Here is a 13,564-nt window from a genome sequence, read left to right as displayed (position 1 = left end):
TTTAGTGATTGTTTGCAGTAATGTTGTTTTGCTTGTTTACTCAGTGATAAAACTCTTCAATAGTTAGGAGATAGGTGACTCACTCAGATTGGATGACCGGGTATCATTGACGGAATGATGACTTGGTTGATACTACTTAGGACATGTAAATTACTTAGTCGAATACCTTAAGACTAGGACATTGACCAGTTTCAAGCCATGAGGGTTCCAAAGAACCAGGATGTCACAAAAAGTGACTAAAAGATATGTACAAGCAAAATCAAAGATGCGGGAAAGTGGGAAATTTCAACATTGCGTTGATAGATGGAGCACTTGAGTACAAGAGATGCCTATTTGTCAGGTTTTCACCTGCTTGTCAAAGATTCTTTTTTTTTTCAGGACATTTTATGATTTTTATGATTTCTTTTTTTTTCAGGACTTTTTTAGTTGTAGAGGTTGCTGGAGAAAAGAATACTAAGTGGATAATTTCTTCAAGTGGATGGTGTTGATCGGTTCACAAAGGTGTTCTTCTTTTGATGTTGAGAGTTGATAGGCACCGAAGCCAAAGACTACAGTAACGATGTAGGGACCCAACCAGTTGGGTTCAAACTTCCCTTTGTTGTCTCAAAATTGTTGATTTTTAAGATTTTCTCTCAGAACAAGGTCACCAACCTAAATTTTTCATTATCAAATCTTCTTGTTATATCCTTTAGACATTCTCTTTTGATACACTCTTAGATGATCAAACACCACTTGCCAACATTCATCCAACAACTTGAGTTCTTGTAATCTAGATATTCTGTAGTCTTCATCAGTAACAAGAGCTTGCAAAGAAACTCTTAGAGACGGTATTTCCACCTCAATAGGTAAAACTGCTTCGGATCCATACACCAAAGAAAATGGTGTAGCCCCAATAGGTGTTCTGATACTTGTTCTATAAGCCCATAATGCAAGATTGAGCTGCAGATGACAATCCCTCCTAGATTTGTTTACTGTTCCATGTAAGATAGTTAGCAATTTTTTGTTAGATGCTTCAGCTTGTCCATTAACTTGAGGGTAATATATGGATGACCAGTGCTTTTTGATTTTGAATTTTTCATAGAGTTCATCTAGATCTTTGTTCTTGAACTGCCCTCCATTGTTAGTCACAATGGATGAAGGTATCCCATACCTGCAGATGATATAGTTAAGGATGAACAAAGCTACTTATTTACCGATTGCTTTGATGAGCGGAATCATTTCTACCCACTTAGTGAAGTACTTAGTGGTAGTTATGATAAAATCATGTCTATTAGATGATGCAAGATATATTTGGCCAATGAGATCAAATGCCCATTGCTGAAAAGGCCAATGTGTAATGAAGGGTATGAGATCCCTTGCTAGAGCATATATGAGATTCCCATGTAGCTGACACTTCTCACAAGTTTTAAATTTTTTTATAGCATCTTTCTCCATGTCTGGCCAGTAGTAGCCAACCCATAGTAGTTTTCAAGCTAAAGTTAGACCATTTGAATGAGATCCACAAATACCTTCATGGACTTCAGATAATGCATGTTGGGACTCTTCAGTTTCTAGACACCTAAGAAAGTACTATCCAAACCTTGCCTAAATAGATCATTAGCGATGATGACGTACTGTGAAGCATTTTGGGTTAGGTTCCTTTTCTCTTTACGGGTAATATTTTTTGGGATAATTTGGTCTCATAGATAAGAGTAAATGTGGCTGTAGTGAGATGAGTCATGTCCAGTAATAGAATAGACTATCCGGGACTCAGGAGAATCATAGGAAGTGTAATGTAACTCTTCCACCAAGAATTCAAAGTGAAAATTAGATTCTTGTAACTCTGGTATAGATGCCAAGGTGGCCATAACATCTGCTGCTCTATTTGCTGATTTGGGGAACTACTGAAATGATACAAAAGTAAAATATTTTTTGAGATCATCAACCATTCTCTTATAAGGCATCAGTTTTTCATCTCGAGTCTGATATGTATCATTGATTTGGTTGATGATTAGCTAAGAATCTCCATTGACATTTAATTACACAGCCTTCCATTCGATAGCCAGCTTGATCCCATTGACTAAAGCTTCATACTCTGCAATGTTGTTTGTACAAGGGAAGAGAATATTGTAAGCCTTTGGGATTGAATATTTTTGAGGAGTAATAAAAAGTATTCCAGCACCGAAACCATGTTGAGTGAAAGACCCATCAAAGAACATACTCCATGATTGTTGAGTAAGGTGCATGATGGATTCATCCAAAAATTCTATATGCAAAGGTTGAGTATCTTCAAGTGGAGCATCAACAATTTGATCTGCAATGACCTATCCTTTGATGGCTTTGCATTCTACATATTCAATATCAAACTCTATAAGAACCATGACCCATTTAGCCAATCTTCTGGTAAGTGTTGCTTTGCTGAGAAGATATTTGAGCGGATCAATCTTAGCTACTAGCTTGATTGAATGTGCTAACATGTAGTGTCTTAATTTTTGTGATGCAAAGACTAATGCCAAACAAGATGTTTTTATTATAGTATAGCTCATTTCATAGGACACCAAAGTTCTGTTGATATAATATATTGTTGGAAATATGGATGGAGTAACTGAGAGGGGAGGGCTGAATCAGTTACCACAAAAGTAAATCCACAAGTCCCTTAGATGTCTTAAATATAAACTGCTGAAACTCGGTAAATTAACTTATCATTGTTCATTAAACATTAACATGAATAAAACAAATAACATGAACACAAGTAACACCAGATATGTCGTGGAAACCCAATTTTGGGAAAACCACCAATGTAACTAGTTACTGATTTTCACTCTTCTGAAGTGAGCCCTATTAGGAGCCAACCCTGTTAAAGGTTACAAAACACACTGTTAGGTGTGACCCTGTTAGAGGATTTAATCACCCTGCTAGCAGTGGCCTTGTGAAAGGTCTTAAGAACAATTCAACCGAATTGTCACCTTGTCAGAGGATTTACAAAAATGGTTGTTAGACCAACTCTGTTAAGAGATTTCGGTATCACTGCTACAATGGTTAGAAAGCAACAATGAAGTGATCTGAATTAAATACAACTTATCTTGCTGATATAGATCTCTGTTCTACGCCAATAGATCCTTACTGATCACATATATCTTTTCTGCACCTCAAGGATATCACTGATCCTTCATCAGAATTCACACATTTCTGCTCCTTCACATTTCCATACTTCTCACACTTCCTCACACTTTGAAATCGCAACTTGATCTCTCATATATACCATTCAGGTTACCAAGTCGGCCCAATTACAAGTTACAATAAATATTACATAGGTCGGCTACATATACAAGTTTCAATAAATATTGCTTCGATCGGTTGCATAAACATTTCACTGATGCTCGGTGAACACTGCTGATTCTTCGGTAACCGACTGAACTCGGTAAGTACTGCGAACTCGGTAAAGACTGACTTTCCTTCACATATTCTTCGAAGACCGACTGAACTCGGTAAAGACTGCGAACTCGGTATAGCATTCTGGAGTGCTAGGTAGACTCTGTAACTTGCTTCTCTTACCGTCTGAACTCGGTAGACTCTATCTAACTGCCTTGCCGAACATTCTAAGCTCAGTAGACTGATATGACATTTGTGTAACATCAAAGACAATACACAATTAAATAATTGTATCCAACATATATATCTCTTTCCTTTTTATTTTCATCTTGTTGTGCCAGAAGTGCCCCCAGTGATGAATCAGTAGCTGATATGTATAGAATAAATGGTTTACCTTGAATTGGTGGCATCAATATTGGTGGATTAGACAGGTATTCTTTGATTTTCTGAAGGTGTTGTTCACATTCTTGATCCCAGTTGTATGTTACTCCTTTCCTTAATACTTTTGTGAAGGGTTGAGCTTTATCTACTAGCTGAGAAATAAAACATCTGATTGATTCGATACATCCTTGTAAAATTCTCATTTGACTGATATTCTTTGGAGGTAGCATTTCCATTATAGCTTGGACTTTCTCAGGATCAACCTCAATTCCTTTCTTTGAAATGATGTAACCAAGTAATTTCCCAGATGTCACTTCGAATGCACACTTTTTAGGATTTAGCCAGAGCTTGAATTTTTCCATTCTATCTAGTATGAGGCCTAGCTCTTGAATATGTGTGGATCTTCATAGTCTTTACTAAAGTGTTATCAACATAATCTTCTATGTTTTTATGCATCATATCATGAAAGATTGTTACTGCTCTTTGGTAAGTTTCTCTTGCATTCTTTAGCCCAAATGGCACGACGTTCCAACAAAAGGTTCCCCATGCATAGGTGAAAGCTGTCTTTTCTTGATCTCCAGGAGCTATTTTGATTTGATTATAACCAGAGAATCCATCCATTAATGAGTACATCTTATATCCAACAGTCATATCCACTATCATATCAATGTTAGGCAATAGAAAATCATCCTTCAGACATGCTTTATTGAGATCTCTAAAGTTTGTGAAAACCCTAATAGTTTTTTTTGCCTTTGATACAGGTACTATGTTTGAAATCCATTCTGCATAGTCTATAGCTCTGATAAACCCAACTTTTAGAAATTTTTCTAGCTCAGCCTTGACTAACAGTGCTACATGAGGGTGCATCTTACGAAGTTTTTGCTTGACTAGTTTAACTCCTGGTGTAATAGAAAGATAGTACATGATGAGATCAGGATCTAGGCTTGGCATATCAGAGTATGTCCATGCAAAGTTGATCTTCTTTTCTAAAAAGAGATTACTGAAATCTTTTAACTCTTCTGCTGATAATGATTGAGCTAAGTGGATGATATGTGTTGTCTATTGACTCCCAATATTTACTGGCTGAGTTGGTTCAATCAATATAGAAGACCTTTCCTAGAAGTGACTGGGCAGTATATCAAGTATCTCACGTTCAGGTGCCTTAGAGAGGTTTTCACCCTTAGGTACGTCCTTTATTTTCTCTATTTTTGATTCTGACATCGCCACAATGTGGTTTTCATCATCAAATCTTTTCTTTTCTTTTCTTTTTTTTTTCTTTTTTTTTTTTGCGACTAAAATACTTGATATCTGTTTCAGTCATGTTCTCACTTTGTTTGCTGGTGGAAGAGTCCATTGGTTCAATTGTATAGGTATTAGGCTAACGTATAGTCATTGACAAAGATAGGTATATTCATAGGCTAGTTTTGGAGACTACAGTCAATTAGTTCAGGATACACCAAGGATACAGTTTGAATAGGTTCAAGGGAGTTCATGGTATTATCATCATAACTTCTGACCGACAAGTTGAGTTCCAAAAGACTACCTTGCGTAAATGTCTCAAGACTAGGAAGAGTTACAACATGATCATTGAAGTGCATGTTAATATTTAGTTGACCAAATCCAATGGACCTACTTCTAGTATAATTCTCTATGCCAGATTGGACTACATATCATGGTTTGATAGTAACAAGATCAGTAGATAGATTCCCGACATTCATGACGGAGGAGTCAGAGTTTGATGCTGAATAGGTATTGTCATAAATAGGACTGTTGTCGGAGTCATCTGAGTCATAAGAGGAAGTTTCTGACTCTTCTTCAAGTGATTGAGTGAAAGTATTTATAGTATCAATACCCACATCTTTGTTTCTGCAAGTTCCTTCATGACTTGGTTCATTTATCACTTGTATCTGACATACTTGTTGACATAACCTTGATGGTTCTGTGACTCTCTGTCATTTGCTCCATTCAGCTTCATCTAGACTAATGACTGGTTCTTTTTCTATAGCTTCCAATTCTTCTTGTGTAGTTCCATACCTGATTTGTTCTGTCCTATTAGAGGGAGATATAGTAGGTGGAGAATTTTCTTGTGTTCTTCCTTCTTTCAAGTTTTGTTCATAGTCTTCCTGTCTTTTTAGTCTAATTTCTTCTATCTTCTTTTGCAGCTTTAAGCACATCAACTCTTCTGTGTCATCTATGATATCATTAGATTCTTCTAAGGTTTCTATAGTAGATGTATCTGAGAGATGATCTGGACCCCATTCATACTCGTTCGAGTCAGTTTCTAAATCATCTACTTGTTGTCTACTAGTGTATGTGACTGGAATTTTTAGTGGTGCAAACAATTCTCTGATTCTTTCTACCTCTCCTCTCATATCCTTTGGGATTTCTACTCCTTGTAGTGTTGTAGCTGATACCATTGGAACTTGATTACCGACTATTTCCTCTCTCTTGATTTCTAGTTCTTCTTGTTCTTTTTCATACTCTTCTTGAGTTTATCGAGTACTTACTTCCTATGATGTTGAAGGCAGTATATTTTTCCTCCACTTAGACTGATGATGGGAAGTATGTTTTTGGTCTGATGTCTTTCCTGGATTGTATCCCAGTCCAAATTTATCATTTGTAGACTTAGTTTGTAGTTGAATAGGTTCAACAATACATTCTTGATGTTTTCCCAGAGGACCGATACCTGAATATCCCATGCATTGAATCATCTTATATCTTGGACCATATTATGTGTGGGAAATCTCACAATGTTGTACTTCTTTGTTTTCACTATCTTCCTTGAAAAGCCATTTGAGAACAACATCCTCTTCTATTTCATCTGCAAGGGAAGTAGAGGATTGTACAAAGATACCATCATATATGACATTTGGAGTGGAAGTCTGTGGCTTCATAGCCTCTGATGGTTTTCCCAACTGTCTTGGTGATGGAGGAAGATAGATTAGTGAAAATACTAGTTCTATCTTGTATCCATCCATGCTAGTATTTGTGATTTTCAATTTCTTTTCTAAGTCCTTCATCAAGATTTCTGAACTTTCAGGTGTAGAGGCTGCTCTATTATGAGGAACAAAGGTATAAGCACTCTTTGTCAATGCATTAAAGAGGAAGTGTGTATCAACAGGAATATTGACTTCAACTCTGTTATAAGGAAATTTTAAGCACTGATGATATGTAGATGGAACTGCCTTCATTTCGTGAATCCATGGCCTGCCTAGTAAGATGTTGTATGAAAGAGGGAGATCAAGCACTTGAAAAATAACATCTCTTTATACATGTCTTACCCTAATTGGTAATAGTACCAAACCTTTAGAGGTTCTTTCATCTTCATCATAATCTTTGATTGTTATTTTCTTGGCTAGATTAATGACATTTTTAAAAAAAACCCAGCTGTGTAAGCAAATTTTAGGTACAAATATTCAACCCAGTGCCTCCATCTATCAAAACACATTTAACTCAGTGTTTATGGATCATCGCTTCAATATGCAATGGCTAGTTATGTGGGCGATTCAGCGAGTTGTCATCTTCTTCAGAGAAAGTGAGATAATGAGGCAAAGTCAGGTGACCCACCATAGATTGAAACCGATCAATATCTAAATCTTTTGGGACATTAGTAGTGAGCAAGACTTTGTCTAGGATCTCTTTATGAGAAGAAGAGATTTTGAGCAATTCAAAGATGGAGATTTGAGCGTTCGTTCTTTTCAATTGTTTGATAATGCTATAACTAGGAGAGAATGATGAAGCCAACTATTTGGATTTAGCCATGGTTGTATCTGTTTGTCTGTTTGAAGAAGTTGGTAGGTTTGATGTTGTTTGAGCAGGAGTTGAAGAACTAGCTCCTTGGAGATTGACTTTCTTTTGAGCGCGGGTCACATCATTTGCATTTTGTGATTCATTTTGTTTATCTTTGATTATGATCACACTACAATATTCAGGTTGGGAAGACTCAATCATGTTGATCACATTGTAATTGTTGGTATAGGTGTAATTAACTTTGTCACCTTCTTTTGACTTTGAGGAATCACCTTATTCATAAATAGGTAAGGGATCTTTAAAAGCTTTGTGATCAACATTAGTTGTGTGATTTCCAACAACAGTTTTGCAAGCGTCAATGAGATCTTGAATCTCATGCTTGAGCTTCATACAATTGTTTGTGTTATGACCTTTATTTCGATGGTACTCACAGTATTCGTTCTCTCTCCACCATTTTGGTTTGACTTCGGGATCATATGGCCTAGAATTGTCTGGTAAGGTTATCGGATCATTTGCCAATAAAGTTTTGAAAGTGGATTCGTATGATTCTTCTAGAGGAGTGAAGTTGTGTTTAGGTTTTGAAAGCCAAGGTTTCTCTTTAAACCACTCTTTTACTTTCTTTGGAGGATTTTCTGCTGTAGTTTCAGCTACTTTGAGTGCTTGTGTGCCACTAGCCAGGTTAAATATCATGGATTTTGATTTTTCTTTAACAATGTCTACCACTCCATCATTAACAATGTTTCTGTTGTTGTCTTTGCCATATTTCCAATATTTGTTCTTTTCTTTGGAACTAGAACTTTGCTGTGTTTCTTTCCAAAGTGAGATATCTCCTTTCTTTACAAGCACATCTTCCATTTTGAGGGCACTGTCTACCATTTGTTGAATGAAGGGTATACTTGCATTTGGATACTGTATTTCAATTCAAGGATCAAGTTCTTGACGAAGATATCCATCTTCTCAGAATCTGAAATAGATCATGAATATCTAGAGAACATCTTTCTCCAACGTTGGAGGAAAGTGAGAAAGGGCTCTCCTATTTTTTTATTTGGTATTGCAAAGCTCAATCATAGTGATTGGATGACGAATGTTATAGGAGTATTTTTGTAGAAACAATTGGATTAATTCTTCAAAAGTTTTGATTCCCATAGGTAGGCTTAAGAACCATTCCATAGCTTGCCCTCCTAAACTTCTCGGGAAAAGGTGCATGAGATAGGTTTGTTCATGCACGAACTCCATACATAAAGTACAAAATTCTCTGACATGTTCTTGAAGATCTGAGTTGCCATCGTATTTATCAAATTTTAGAATCTCCACTCATGAAGGAAATGAAGGCATGTAAATCTTTTTATCAAATGGAAATAGGCATATCGTGTCCAAAGAATATTGTTTTGATGATTTATCCTTGTTTTTCAGTTCTGTGATCTCAGTCCGTAACACTTGTAATTGTTTGTTTACCATTGATCAGGGTGTCTCTTCCTCTTTAGTGATAAGGGCCTCAATGTTATAACCAGTAGGAAGTTTAGTGCCCTGCTTTGCTAGTTCTAAAAAATAGTCTTCTTTTTCTCTAGCCATGATAACCTTCATCATTTTTCAGAAATCTTTATCCTTTTGACATTTATGAATATCAGTTTTGGTAGGTTCGGAGGCTTCAAATTTGCTTGATGAGGAATCACTGTCAGTAGCATGGATACTAAGATTGTCATAATCATTATGTTTAGCAGCTCATCTTTCTTGTTTTGTTCCAGATATGGTGGCAGACAAGGGTTGATCATAAACTGGCATATCTGATGATGAAGGTTTATTAGTGACAGGGTCCTCTACGTAAAATGGATTATCCTGATATGAAAAGGATGGTCCTTTGCCTCTGTCAGCTTTCTTACGAGAACTTCTGGTTTGAGTAGGCATTTTTATTGACTGATGTGACCTAGAGCTATTTATGATGCAGAAGTCAACATCAAATTTGGAGCTAGTTGTTCATTTAACGTATTGATTGAGGGAAGCAACTAAGATTTAGTCTGGTTTTAGGAAAGATCTATCCCGTGTAATATGTTTATCTAAGCTACCTAGTTTGATTTGAGAGAAGTGACTAAGACTCAGTCTGGTTTCATGAATGATCTATCCTGTGTAAGACATTATCTAAGTAACTTAAGTTTGATAAATGGTTAATTGAACTAGCTGAAAGATGATCGACAAAATCGTGCAACACAATGACAGAAGTACATTGTTTAGATTTGTTTATGCTCAGGGTGATGATAACTAGTTTTATGCTCATTGTAGACTATTTTTAGGCAAGTTTGACTGTTCTGGTCTGAAAAAATCAGAGATTCGTACGATAGGGTTTACAAGACTAGATGACATTTTGATAGCTTTAGGATGATGAAAACAGTATTTTGTATGAGTTGCTACATAGGTTCATACAACAGGTGGGTATACCTTAGATGATAAACTAATGAATGTGATGTTTTCTCATTCAACATAGGACAAGGGCTCAGACGATACTTCCCTAAGCAGGACGACAATTTATTAGATCTCGTATGACAACTAATGCAGGGTCAGACAAAAAACTCTAAGACTTGATGAAATTTTGTACAAAAATAGGTATGTAGAAGGACGATAAATCAAAAGACTCGTACGATAGTTTACTGGACAGAGACTAAATTCTGACAGATAGAGTTTTCAATGCTTGACAACGACCAGTTTTGAGATGGACTAAGTTTTTTATACAGATAGAGTTTTGACAACTAAGGTAGACTAGTTTTTGATATAGATAGAGTTTTGATCACCGAGTTATTTATTGTTTTCTCTAGTTTTGGTATTCTAGTTTCAGTTTTAGGGATGAAAACACAGTAAACACATAATATGTATAATGACTTCAATCACAACACACTAACCCTATAGAAATTGGTGAGAAAAGAAAACCTTTGCTTGCAGACTCAAGTACACACCCAATAACTAATCAAAATACAACCGTTGAGTCTCATGCAATGGATTCTCAATGCTATATTAGCCGACTCCAAATGCTAATGGAGGCATGAAATGACAAGGATCTTGGGAGAGTTACTATCTCTCTTGCACAAAGATTATCCCCCCTTTTAGAGGTGAACCGGGTGGCCTCTATCTTATAGTCCTTAGTCAGGAATTCCATTTGAAATTACCCCTTGAAGTCACACAAGCATGATTGAGGCCTATAGCCCGACAAGGTAACAAAACAAGTTGTAGTCATGTAAACATGATTGAGACCGCGAGGCCCTACAAAATGCTTAATATGAGAGATCTCAAAGAGAAAACTCAAATAATACCGTCCTCTGAGACTTTAATCAACCAGAGGCCTATTTATTATAGTGAGTTAGAATGCCGAGGTCTGGCTGTACTCACTTGGGTCGTTCTCACAGGGTGATTACTTTTTCCCACTGTGATAGGCTCGCTAAAGGTACACAAATCTCAAACTTAGAAAAAGCCTCAAGGGTCTGGATTTGTGATTGTCTATGCAGACAAGAGCATACTCTCCTAGCTCTCAGAATTTTCTTAAAACAAAAAAGATAGATTTGTTCATTAACCAGCTAGCAATTTAGGTGCCTAAAAATGAATTTAAAGAATACATGATGTTTACTTGAATCTCCTCAGGCAACCTGCAAAGACAACGAATCAGTAGTCATATTGTCTTTGTGTGACAAAAATATTCTTCGACAAGCGTTCTGCAAAAAATGATTAGGCTGTGAAAATTCATTAGATAGACGAACAACAAGCTAGGATCAACATTAGTATAATCAAAATTGAATAAAGAACTTGAAGAATACATTTTTCTTTTAAACAAAAATACAAAATACCGTATGACAATTCTCATCGAGTCATACGATAATTCGTATGAGACCGTACGATACCTGCAATTTGTCATTCGGGCATGTGGGAAATTTCGTATGATATTTCACAGTAACTGTACGGATAAAAATCCGAAAAAAATAAAATCTAAAAAATAAGAAAAAAGTTAGTCTTGGAGGCCAAAAGATGTAGTCTTCTACCCCGTGGCAAGCACTAGAAATGTGTGTGTGAAAAGTGGAATAAGTATCTGCAAGTTGTAAGACACAACACTTCAATTAAGTCATTACATGTATGGTTAGATAGATATAAGCATGAATAATAAAACCATAACAAATCAACCAATTGCCTTCTAAAAGACGTGAGTATAGACTTGCTCTTAGATTTGTATAAGCAATACCAGTGACTAGACTACACCAAGACGAAGGATTTAATAGATATGAGCATGATATTAAGCTAAATGGATGCAAGATTATGCTAGCTAGATGAATAGTAAGCTATATAAATTCAAGAAATCATAATTGAACTAAATATGCAAAAAACTAAACTAAGATGCAATAATCTCAAAAAAGCAATCACAATATCTTCAATGACTTGAGAGAAAAAATTGTATAATAACATTAAATCTCCAGGGTGTTTTGAATGAGAGATGAAGGCTGAATTTATAGAGAATCACAAGAGATACCAATGGTCAAGATCAATTAGCAATGAGCGGTTGAGATTATTCAAGAAAAAGCACAATTTAGGATAATTGAGAGGTCATATTCAGTTAACATTGAGATAGATTCCAATTATAGCTTGACTGAAAGACATTCAGATTATAAGTCTGAGTTTGCATTGGAGATAAAATTCAATTAATTCCATGCACTTGAGATAAAAATTGGTGATACCATACAATTTCTTTGATTTATTCAAGAAAAAAGTCTTTTCAATGAAACTAAATTTCTTTTCTCAAAAGCTTTGAGTTCCAATTTTAGAGAATGATTAATAAATCATTTAATTACTTTTATGATTTCAAGTTATCTCAATTTAGAAGAAGAAATAATATCTCAAGTTTGATTTGTCTTTCAATTCAATTCTTTTATTTTATTTTCAATTTAACTCTTGTTTTGCATTTTGATTCCACTTTTGTAATAAATTAATTCCTTTTTTATGATTAATGGAAAATTTATTAATTAATTAAATATGCTAGGATATTTAATAAATTAAATAGGATAATTGATCAAAATGATTTCTTGGAATGATTTAATTAATTAAATAAATATTTAATTAATATAGAATAATTCACTTGCCACGTGACATTTAATGATTGAAGAATTAATTAATTGTGTGCTCAAAGTTGATTTAATTGCCTTTGGTTAGGACCTTGGTGATATTGTCGAGATTAGGGGCCCATGGTTTAGGTGACCATTTTTAGGGTATTACAACAACGACGTTGGATTTTCTTTGGAAATCAAAGTTCAGGGTTAGGGACATTCAAGATATTTGAAAGGAGATGATTGTAATATGAAATAAATATTATATAAAAGGCTAGATATCTAAGGAGAAGATAACAAATTATTTAAAAATGTGCATGATGCCCAAGGACAAGGAAATTGCAAGAAGGAAGAGAGTTTTAGAAGAATTAATCAAAGTTAGAAATGTTGAGTATCAAGAGATATTGCTCAAATTACAAAGGAATTCTTTGTGATGAAGGTGTAATTTTATAAGATATACATATGTAGATGGTGATGACTCATCATTGACCAATCAAATAATGACAAGTCAGCATGTTTGGATTTATTGAACCTGACTCATCCCGTGAAGAAGATAAGTGGACATGTGGATACACTGAATGAAGTGTCATCATCTACTTCTTGTAAATTGTGCCATTAAGGCTATGTTAATTATCATTGGTCCTTTTCATCAAAAGGATATGAGTTAAAATATTTTAATTTTCCCATTGGATAGTATTAAATGTATGGTAGTTGTTGTTGTCACTACCTATCTTTAGGGTTTTCATTGAATTATCTTGGCTGATTATCTAGAGTCAATCTAGGCCCTTCATTTGTAATCAAGAAGTCTATATAAGGCTTAATATTCTCATTTGCAAAGGTTAATAATAGAGGAATACTACTTGATAATTAGTGTAGGCATTTAAAAATGGTCAACGCTTGTGGCATCATATTTTGACATGTCCGTATGACCTTATTTTAGGGTTTTCACATCTTATTAACATTTCCTCTATGTCGTGCATTTGATATTTATCATTTGTTGACATTATGTT

Source organism: Cryptomeria japonica, chromosome 10 (assembly GCF_030272615.1).
Source record: "Cryptomeria japonica chromosome 10, Sugi_1.0, whole genome shotgun sequence".
NCBI classification, from domain to species: domain Eukaryota; kingdom Viridiplantae; phylum Streptophyta; class Pinopsida; order Cupressales; family Cupressaceae; genus Cryptomeria; species Cryptomeria japonica.
Note: the sequence above shows the minus strand (reverse complement) of the source record.